This window comes from Camellia sinensis, chromosome 9, assembly GCF_055761805.1.
Source record: "Camellia sinensis isolate YWXY chromosome 9, ASM5576180v1, whole genome shotgun sequence".
In the NCBI taxonomy this organism is placed as follows: Eukaryota; Viridiplantae; Streptophyta; class Magnoliopsida; order Ericales; family Theaceae; genus Camellia; species Camellia sinensis.
Window position 1 is genome coordinate 36,120,803 of NC_138969.1, and position 10,080 is coordinate 36,130,882.

Genomic DNA, 10,080 nt, shown 5'->3' on the forward strand with positions numbered 1-10,080 from the left:
GAGCTGCCCCCTGCCCAAACTCTGACTCTGCGGTCTAGCTGAAGAAGAAGCAGCTTTCTGACCCCCACCCTTTTGCGGGCAAACAGAAACCTTGTGACCCAGCTGGCCACACTTGTAACAAGTGAATTCCCCCTGACTGCCTCTCCCCGAGCCTACACTCGGCACTGGAAAGGTCGATCTAGAGACTGCACCCTGAGACTGCTGAGGGTTATAACCCTTCTGTCTCCTACCATCACCCTGACTATCCTGGCTCCTCTTGGAGCCTCTCTGACCCTCATCCTCCTCCTGCATCATAAGCTCCATATGAGCTGCAGCGTCCACTAGGTGTCTATACTCTCGAATATAAGACCCACCAATTCTCAACTTGAGGCCCCGCCTCAACTTCCGCTCAAACTCATAGCAACGGCGTTCCTCAGACGCCACCAGTTCAGGTGCAAACCTAGACAGACTGGTAAAAGTAGCCTCAAACTCGGCCACTGACAAGCCCTGCTGATTAAGCCGGCTAAACTGATCCCTCAGCTTCTCCCTAGCTGCTGCAGACAAAAACCTCTCCTGAAAAGCATTCACAAACGCCTCCCAAGTACCACCAACACGAGCTTTCTCGTACTTCCACCATTGACCCGCATCTCCCTTCAGTTGGAAGGATGCCAAGGTCACTTTCAGTGCTCCGTCCTCGATGCCAAGCATCTCAAACGTCTTCGTTGTCTGTTCGAGCCATTCATCTGCCTTAAGCGGCTCTTTAGGATCCCCGATAAACTCGTCCGGATTACACCGAAAGAACTCCCTCTTCAAGAAGGAAGGCCCTGTCTCAGCTGCCTGATTCCCAGCTCTAAGAATACCCAAAGCTCCCGCTATCTCTCTGGCCAAGGCACCCATAGCCTGCTGACCCACTGGCTCGGCCACATTGGCCTGCCCAACTCCCTCCTGAACTACCGGAATCTCTTCTGGCACAGGCACCTCCTGCCTACCCGGCCTACCACGCCTACCGCGTCCTCGTCCTCGTCCTGACATCCTAATAAAGGAAACAAAGCCATTAGCACATTAATAAATGTGCCGAAGCTAAACACTCGTGTCCTAATGCAATGGACAACAATAATTCACTCCACATAAGCACATAAACACATAAGCACTTACGAATTTCATTTCCGGATAATAATAGTCCCAAGGCGTTACTAGAGTTCCGGTTAGAAATAGCATTGATCAAGTGCTTTTCCAACAAGACTCCCAGAAACTCAAGGATCCCATCAATATCCTAGAAATTAAATCCCATACCCACATAGTCACATAAGCATGTTATCAAATAAACACATAGCATATGGTACTACATCTACGTCTCTATCAAGCGAGACAAACCCATTGTGATCCTAATCACTTCCCACGTACCCAAAGTATTCGAACCCGGTACGCTCTGATACCAAGTTGTAACGCCCTCAAAATAATAACATTAAACCCATCAGATAAGACAAGCATTTACATATAAACTAACCATATTCCTTTATTTCATTGAGTTTCATTACATAAGTATTACATGTTAACATCAAAACAAAATGCCCTACGGGCTTACAGCTTTCCAAGTTAACACTTGGTTTCATCAAAAGAGTACTAACTCGTTTACACATTAAGCCCTTGGCTTGAAGTTACATGTAATACATCAAAAGTAAAACAACTACACTATGTCCGCCTCTAGCCTCCCAAGCTATGTCCTTGGAGGTGGCATGCTTCCTGTACCTGAAAATGATATTCCCATATAGGGTGAGCCACAGCCCAGTAGAAATACACTAAACCAACCATGGACAATGACTAAAACATTAGCAATTGATAGTTGGTCAACACTGATACAATCACATAAATTACATATTTATGTCAACGACTTACAAGTCCCAATTACTTTTCATTTTCCCTTTTTCAACAGATAAGCATGCTAGCTCTATCATCATTTCCACAGATATGTATAAAAACAATATCTCACATTCAGATAAGCATAAAAGTTATATCCACATTCTCAACAGATATGTATATCAACAATATCTACAGATAAGCATACAAGCTGTATCCACACTCTACTACAGATATGTATATCAACAATATCCACAGATAAGCATACAAGCTATATCCACACTTCACAAAGATAAGCATATGAGCTCTATCTTCACTTCTCTAGACAAGCATATGAGCTCTGTCTACGGAGTTCATCCCCTATCTCCTCCCAATACCTATCCGGTTTAGAGGTACATCCCCTATCTTCCCCTAAACCGCGGAGTACATCCCCTATCTCCTCCTCTACACATAACGTATATAAACACATTGGTTCTATATACAATCACACAATACACATAATTAATGTATTCTATCAACCGTCAAGTTCCATGACACATTCCATTGATTAGTTTCCGTTTACCTAATCATCATGCATTGTCTACAACAATCTCGACTATCCTCCACCGATAGCCCAAAGCAGTTATTTCTAAAACAGAAAATAAATGCACAAATGGATATTCAATCAACATTTCATTTCCTCATTTCTCACCAATTAATTATCCCAATTAATTAAACAATGTAATTAGGCCATTTTTCATAATTACCATTTCAACCCTTAGGTCCCATTTTCATCAATGATTCAACAATCATTCCATTTTTCTATGCCAAACATGCATCTAGGTTTATTATGAATAAAACCCCAAACTTTCACAAAATTACCAAACCAAGCCCAACATCTCAAAATACCAAAATTTAAAGACAAAACCCATAGAGAGGAGTAGGTTATCCCTACCTCAAATTCGGAGTCCCAAAGGAGAAGACGACAAAACCCAACGTGCTCCAAAACCCGAGATTTTCAGATTAAAATGAAGCCCTCGACGATCAACAACCTTTTTGTAAAGGCCAAAGGTGAGTAAATCACTCCTACTAGATCAAAACCTAGAGAGAAGGTAGAGTCTAGAGTGAGAGGCTCAACAATGGTGATTTTGGAAAAGTAAGAGAGAGAAGAGAAAGTGAAAAAGTGATTTAAAGAGTCACAAATTCGGGACTTTAACCCAGGTCTCCGCTCGAGCGTAAAACACCCCGCTCGAGCGGCCACTCACAGACTTCCGCTCGAGCGGCCAACCTCCCGCTCGAGCGCAGAATGCACTCGCCCAGCACTTTTGCAGAACCAGGCCTCCGCTCGAGCTCCCAACCCTACGCTCGAGCGGCACTCAGACAACCCCGCTCGAGCGGCCAATACCACGCTCAAGCGTACAACGCTGCACAGGAAAATACTGAATGGGTGTAATCTACGCTCGAGCGCCAACACCTCCGCTCGAGCGTACAGGCCAAAAATCTGGGCAACTAGTTTTGGTTTCTAAACTCAACCAACCTGTAACAAACCCGCTCAACACATCCTATAACTCAAATACAAAGTAAGAAAGGATGCAAACAAGATAATAAACAACTACCAACATCCACGGACACATGTCCGGATCACTATACAACAAGGGTAAACCCGGGATCGCTATATAGGTGGCCGGTCGGCCTTCCCCATGGCCGGTCGGCCATCCCCATGGCCGGTCGGCCAAGGGTCAAAAGGGTCAATGAAGGTTAATGGCCGGCCATGCCAAAAAGAGGGCCTCTCATGTGTGCACAACACAACCATGTGGTCAAAAACTGGAAAGAATGAACCAGGAGAGAGAAAAGGACACTTTTAGGAGAGGTTCAAAAGGGTCACACACAATTACTGGCCGGCCATATGATATTGGTGGCCTCCCAGGTGTGTACAACACAAATATGTGGTTTGGGGTAAGAAAAAGTGGCCTTAGGGTGGTCAACATTGGCTTTCAAGTGGGAAAAACAGGCGACGGAGGGCGATGAAGGAATAAAACATGGTCCTCAGAACAATTGCTGGCCTCCCACCCTTCTACGACCTCCTAACAATGAAACAGAGGTCCCTACCAAAAATGAACTCAAACCGATGCAAAATGGAGGTTCGGGGGCCGAAACGCGCAGCCCGAGGCCCCGAAAACTGACTGTTAGGCACCGAAAGTGGTGTTCGACCACGAAGTTGGTTTTTCGGACCACAGTGTCCTTCAAAAGGGAGTAAATGAGATGCATGCCAAAAATCGGAGCAAACGGAGGTGGTTAAGCGGTCTCGAACCGAGGCACACGGCCAACGGCTCCGAAAAAAACCGAAAACCGGACTCTAAACGGGCAAAATGGCCTACGACCACGAAACGTAGCCTACGACCACGAAACGTAGCCTACGGCCACTGAGAGATGATCTACGAGACCTCTCTCTCCCTTCTGGAAGAGAAACAGAGAAAACCGTGCCTGGTTCGTGAACCGAGGCAAAGCACGCAAGAGCCCCGAAGTCCGGAGGCAAGGCTCGCAGCCGAAACTTTGAAACCTCAGAACGAGCACAATATGCAACATCACCAAGCGCTCAATCGGTGACGTCTGAGTCTTAAGGTCGGTCAAAAATGGGGTGTCTACACCAACCAACTCTAAACATTTTCTTTATGTCGGTTTAGTTCATTTTAATCCGGTTTCATTAGTCTTTGCCATTTCTTAATCAATTTGTCCAAAGTGATGTTTAAGTCCACTAAATGAGAAGAAACGTCAAACGAGAAGTGATTCTAAGCATGAAAGAGAGCCAATGACTTGATGATAAACCTCCATAGAGATTAAGCCATTGAGTATAGGTTTCTTTCTCATGCTTTGAATAACCGTCGATCGGTTGAAGTAACTCTCAAAACAAAACAAAACAAAAAAAGAAAAGAGGGAGGTGGAAAAAATGACTTATGCAAAATTGATTATTTAGAATGAGACTCTTGACATGAAAATTAACCAAAGAAAAACTATCAAAGCATGGATGACACAAGACAACTAGCTAGACATGAAGACTTGCAACACAACAAGCTAGATACTCAATGCACACACTAATTAAATAAATTAGGATAGCCTTAAAATAGCCCCTAATATGCTAAAACAGTGGCTAAAATTCATGTTAAGAGCATAAAAAAAGGTAGGTAGAAAGGAACAAAGAAATGCAAGGCTAATGAACAAGAGTAAGGAGAGGTGGCCAACCTCTCCACTTTTAAGACCTCAAACCATGTTTTTTAGCCTTTATTAAACTCTGAAAATCAGTTTCAAAGTCAAAGAAAAGAGTGCAAAACAAGGGTGTGAGCTATGAAGTAGAGTGCAAGAAAGGGTGTTAACCCTCTCTACCTTTTGGTAAACCTAAGTTCTAACACTTAAAATAAGATCAAAACAATACAAAAACACTAGAAAGAGATAGAGAAAGAAGGAAATGAAAGCAATAGAAAGGTGGTAAGCTTATACCTCTTGAAAAAGGTATGTTTATGAATCAAACTTGGTCCAAGCACACTCTCAAGCTTGAATTGTGTTTCACAAAGCTCAACCAAGGTCCTAAGGCTTTGCTCTAAGGTTGTCTATGGTGTATGAATATAGTATAAGGATGATCAAATATCTCAAAGGTAGCTTATACAAGAAGAAAGAGCTCTTAACTATGTTTTTGCTTCTTTGAAATTTTTCCAACCCTTAACACTTAGATAAATGCTCGTATTTATAGAATTTGAGCAAACTAGAATAGGTCATAAATATCTGCAAAAATGAACAGCTGGCCCATTCCTTCCCAGAACAGTATTTCTCGCTATCGAGAGCCGGCCGACTTCCAATAGCTATGACCGACTCCCAATGTGTTCCCCTGTTCCACTGTTTTAAAATCAGTGTAGGGTAGCACAATGGTCAAAAATGAATTTCTGGGGTAAGCATAGTATGAATATGAAGGGTTTGGAATTGGTTTTGGAACGTGAGCTTACGTTCTTTTGTTGAGAATTCAAATCACAATCAACACAACTTCATCATCGAGTGCCCAAGACAAAACGTCCAAGTCTTGCGGACGGTCAAAAATGGGGTGTCTACAATAGTAGACCCATATATGGTGACCCTCAAAAGGTGGACTATATATACTTTTATAACTAAAAAGAAAAATGATATAATTTTAATTTTTTGAATTATAATTATAAAAAAAATGTCATAACTAAACAAAATATGAGTCATAATTAAAGAATTCATGAATAATAATTAAAATAATATCAAAATTAAAGAAGAAAATTGGTTATAATTAAAGAAGAAATTGACATAATTAGGGATGCATATGATACACATTTTTTAAAGGGGTGTATATTACAATTTCTCCATATTGTATCCAAAATTTATTACAAAAAATGGATAGTCGGTTATTATTATTATTTTTTAAATGAATATGATTCTAATATATAACTATTGATATCCAATTATCTTGATTTTTTTATATGAATATTCAATTCCACGAGTCTTAAAAAGTTTTACATGAATATTCAACTCAACAAATCTTAAAAAGTGAACAGTTCAGATCATCAAAATTGGTTCCAAAATAAACTTAGCAAATCTAAACGCTATCTCAGATTGAGATAATAACTTGAGAGGAATCAAACTCATTGAGTAAAATAACGCACTTCAAACTTATGACAAACAAAACTGCAAAATAATTGGTTTAGTGTCTGTCACTTAGTTTATAATAAATCAAATTTTATGTTTTTTATTTTTCAATTTAAATCATAATATTCAAATTTGATAACAATTTAAATTATTTAGCTATTTTCATTTAAAAAAACAAACAAAGACGACATAATTTATATCAATTCCTACCTTAACCTACCTAATTAAAGCTACCCATTAGAAATTATCCTAGCCATTCATTTCAACCTTGTGATACAACACATCAGACATAGTCGCTCAAACCCTTTTCTCTTACCACCACCACTTTCCATTTGTTATCCACCCCTCACTACAACATATAAGAGTTTTAGAGACAAAATATCTTGATTTTTAAAAATGAAAATTTTGTTGCAAAAGATATTTATAGACCAATTTCTATTGTTATTAGTGTGACAACCCTCACCTCTGATTAGTGTTAATCTGTGTTTTAGCATGATAAGTAATTGATCCGACTGAAATTCTGAACCAAATGCATGAGTGTATTGTTTTAAATGCATTTTTATCTGTTTAATTGCCGAATGATCTGTTCATGTTTTAAGTTTCGGACGGCGAATCGAAGGCCTTATCGGCGACCGAATCAGAAATTGATTAGTATTTTATGCTAATTAGAATTTATGTGATTTTATGGTAGGTTTAATTAAAATTTGATTTGGAATGATTAAATTAGATTAAATAATGTTAAATTACATTAGTTTGCAATTATTACCAAATTGCCATTGAGTGGATAATCCTAGGCTAATTCCTCCCCACTTCATACACATTTGACATATCACCTCTTCAGCCATTTTCTAGACCAAAAACGTGAGAGAGAGTAAGAGAGTTGGAAGAAAAATTGAGTTCATCTAGATTGGCTTGAAACTTAGAAGAATTGAGGGGAATTTGTATATTTGAGCTTCCACATCTAGAATTCAAGACCTAAGGTAGGAGATTCATCCTTTCAAGTATGAATTTAAGTTGTTACTTGCATGATTCATGGGAAATTTATGATTAGAGTCTAGAATTGGTTTAAAGTGTTGAGTTGAGAGTGAATTCATGCATGCATGTACATGTTCTTGAATTTGGAGTTGTTTTGCATGAAATCCTCACATGCATGTACATATCATGAAGTTCAAGGTTGTTTTCCATGAAATTTCTCCATGCATGTCTAAATTATGGATGTAATCTAAGAGTTCATCATGTTTTTGGAGTCTTGGCTCATTTGATCATGTGTTAGAAGCTTTGATTTCAAAGAAACACATGCATGACATATTTACATCTTGTTCTTGAATTTTGAGTTGAATTGGTGTTCAGTTGGTTTACTTTTGGGCTTTGATTTTATTAAATGATCTTCAAAACGTGTTGTATTATGAGTTTCCAAGTGTTTTCCAGAAAATTGGCCCAAAAGGTTGAGTTTTGACATGTTTGATTCTTGGTTTTGTGCTTGGGGATCAATCTGGAAATTCCAAATTTTAGATCCACGCTCGAGCGGAGGACTTCACGCTCGAGCGTACACTCTGAGTACATGAACTTCCGCTCGAGCGTATAAAGCCATGCTCGAGCGTGAAATGCATATGCCCAGAAGTTCATGTGTTTTGCAGTCCGCTCGACCGAGAGAATTCATGCTCGAGCGAGGGTCTGAGTCTCATGCTCGAGCGGAGGTCGAGCGTCCGTCAAGCGTGAAAATAGTGCATCCAGTACTTTTTCATGAGTTTGCAGTCCGCTCAAGCGAGGGAAGTCGCGCTCGAACGGAGCTCCTTTGTCTGCATGTCCGCTCGAGCGTAGAAAGCCACGCTCGAGCGAGACCCCTGTTTCAGCAAATTTTGAAAAGTGTTTTAAAGTGTAACTTTTGCATCCTCATTCCATCCTAGGCATTCCTAGGCCAAGTTTAAGGCATCTTAATGAGGATAATGTTATAGAACCACACCAAGTCAAGATTAGGGGCTAAGCTATTTATCCCAAGTGTGTAACTTAGTGTGTGTGTTCGTTCTGTAACTGTGTAGGGTCGGCATCCGAGGACGCTGACTAGCCTACCTGTAGCCTAGTGCTCTGTGAGTAACAATGTTGTAAAGATATGTTCAATTATAATTATTTTCTGAACGATCGACTGTACTGCTCTCTGAAGTGACATTGTTTATGTCACGACCCAAACCCACTAGTGTAGGTTTAGCATCGTAACCGGCCAGTAATCCGTGGATTACCAAAGGCCTCTGAACGGATTAGCAAGTAATAAGAGGTTGCGGAAGCAATAATACAAAATAGACAAGGTCCAATGAGCTGTGATAACGTACATGGGACAGAACATTTCAAAACTTACTTATATATATATATATATATATAAACATGCTAGTCCAGATACACAATATTTACAAAAGATTTACAGAAGTGAACTTCCCAAGATCTGACTTTACAAACAGTTACGGAGATTAGCATGAAAAAAAAAAAAGCCTTGGCATTAAACTTCGATCGGAACCTCCTCGGGAGGCACAAGGGTTGGCTGAAAAAACGGTACAGAGGGCCGCCAACTCTAGCCCTGGTCATGTGCCGACTCACCTACATACATAATATAAACTGTGAGCGAAAGCCCAGTGAATAATAACAGAGTAAAGGGGTTATATGAATGATGTCCAGCACAAGTTAGAATTCAACATTTAAATTAGAGCATAATCAGACTTCAAAACTGAAGCAGATTCATATACATTTTCATATTCAGATTTTGCATAAGATCATACGTGGTACACCCATTAGCTATCAGAACAGATTGGTCTAGAGACCCACATACATAGTTGGTACCAACGACCATAAAGGTCCATACCTTGCGCGCAAGTAGCCATGGTATTGTTACCCCCAGGCAAGGGCCACGTGCAGATTGACCGCGGTATTGTTACCCCCGGGCGAGGGCCACATGCAGATCGGCCGCGGTATTGTTACCCCCGGGCGAGGGCCACGTGAACTAAGGGTACCACAAATACTTTTCAGAAAATTGGACATTCATTTATCATTAGTAAGATAGCATTTCAGAAAACAGATTATACCATACCAGTCAGAAAATACTTAGGTTAAACATAACTTTATAGAGTTATTACTCACAGTGGGCCTTGAGTCAGACAGACGGAGTAAACTTGGTCAAACGGTACGTGGCACGTGACCTACACAACACATAACAGATACACACTTGAAACACACGTTCTGATTGTACAAAACTTATTTCATTGGCTCTTAGTGTGTTTCTAATCTCTTACCCACACTATAGAGTCTAAAACATGGCCTAGGAATGCCTGGGATGGAATGAGGATGCAAAGATGCGCTTTAAAACACTTTTCAAAATTTTGCTGAAACAGGGGTCCTGCTCGAGCGTGGCCTTCTACGCTCGAGCGGACATGCAGACAAAAGGAATCCGCTCGAGCGTGGATTACTCTGCTCGAGCGGACTGCAAGCTACAGTAAAAGTACTAGATGCATGAAATTCACGCTTGATGGGCGCTCGATACCCGCTCCAGCGTGAGACACAAGTCCTCGCTCGAGCGTGCATTACCCCGCTCGAGCGGACCGTAAACACAGGCAAAGTACTGGA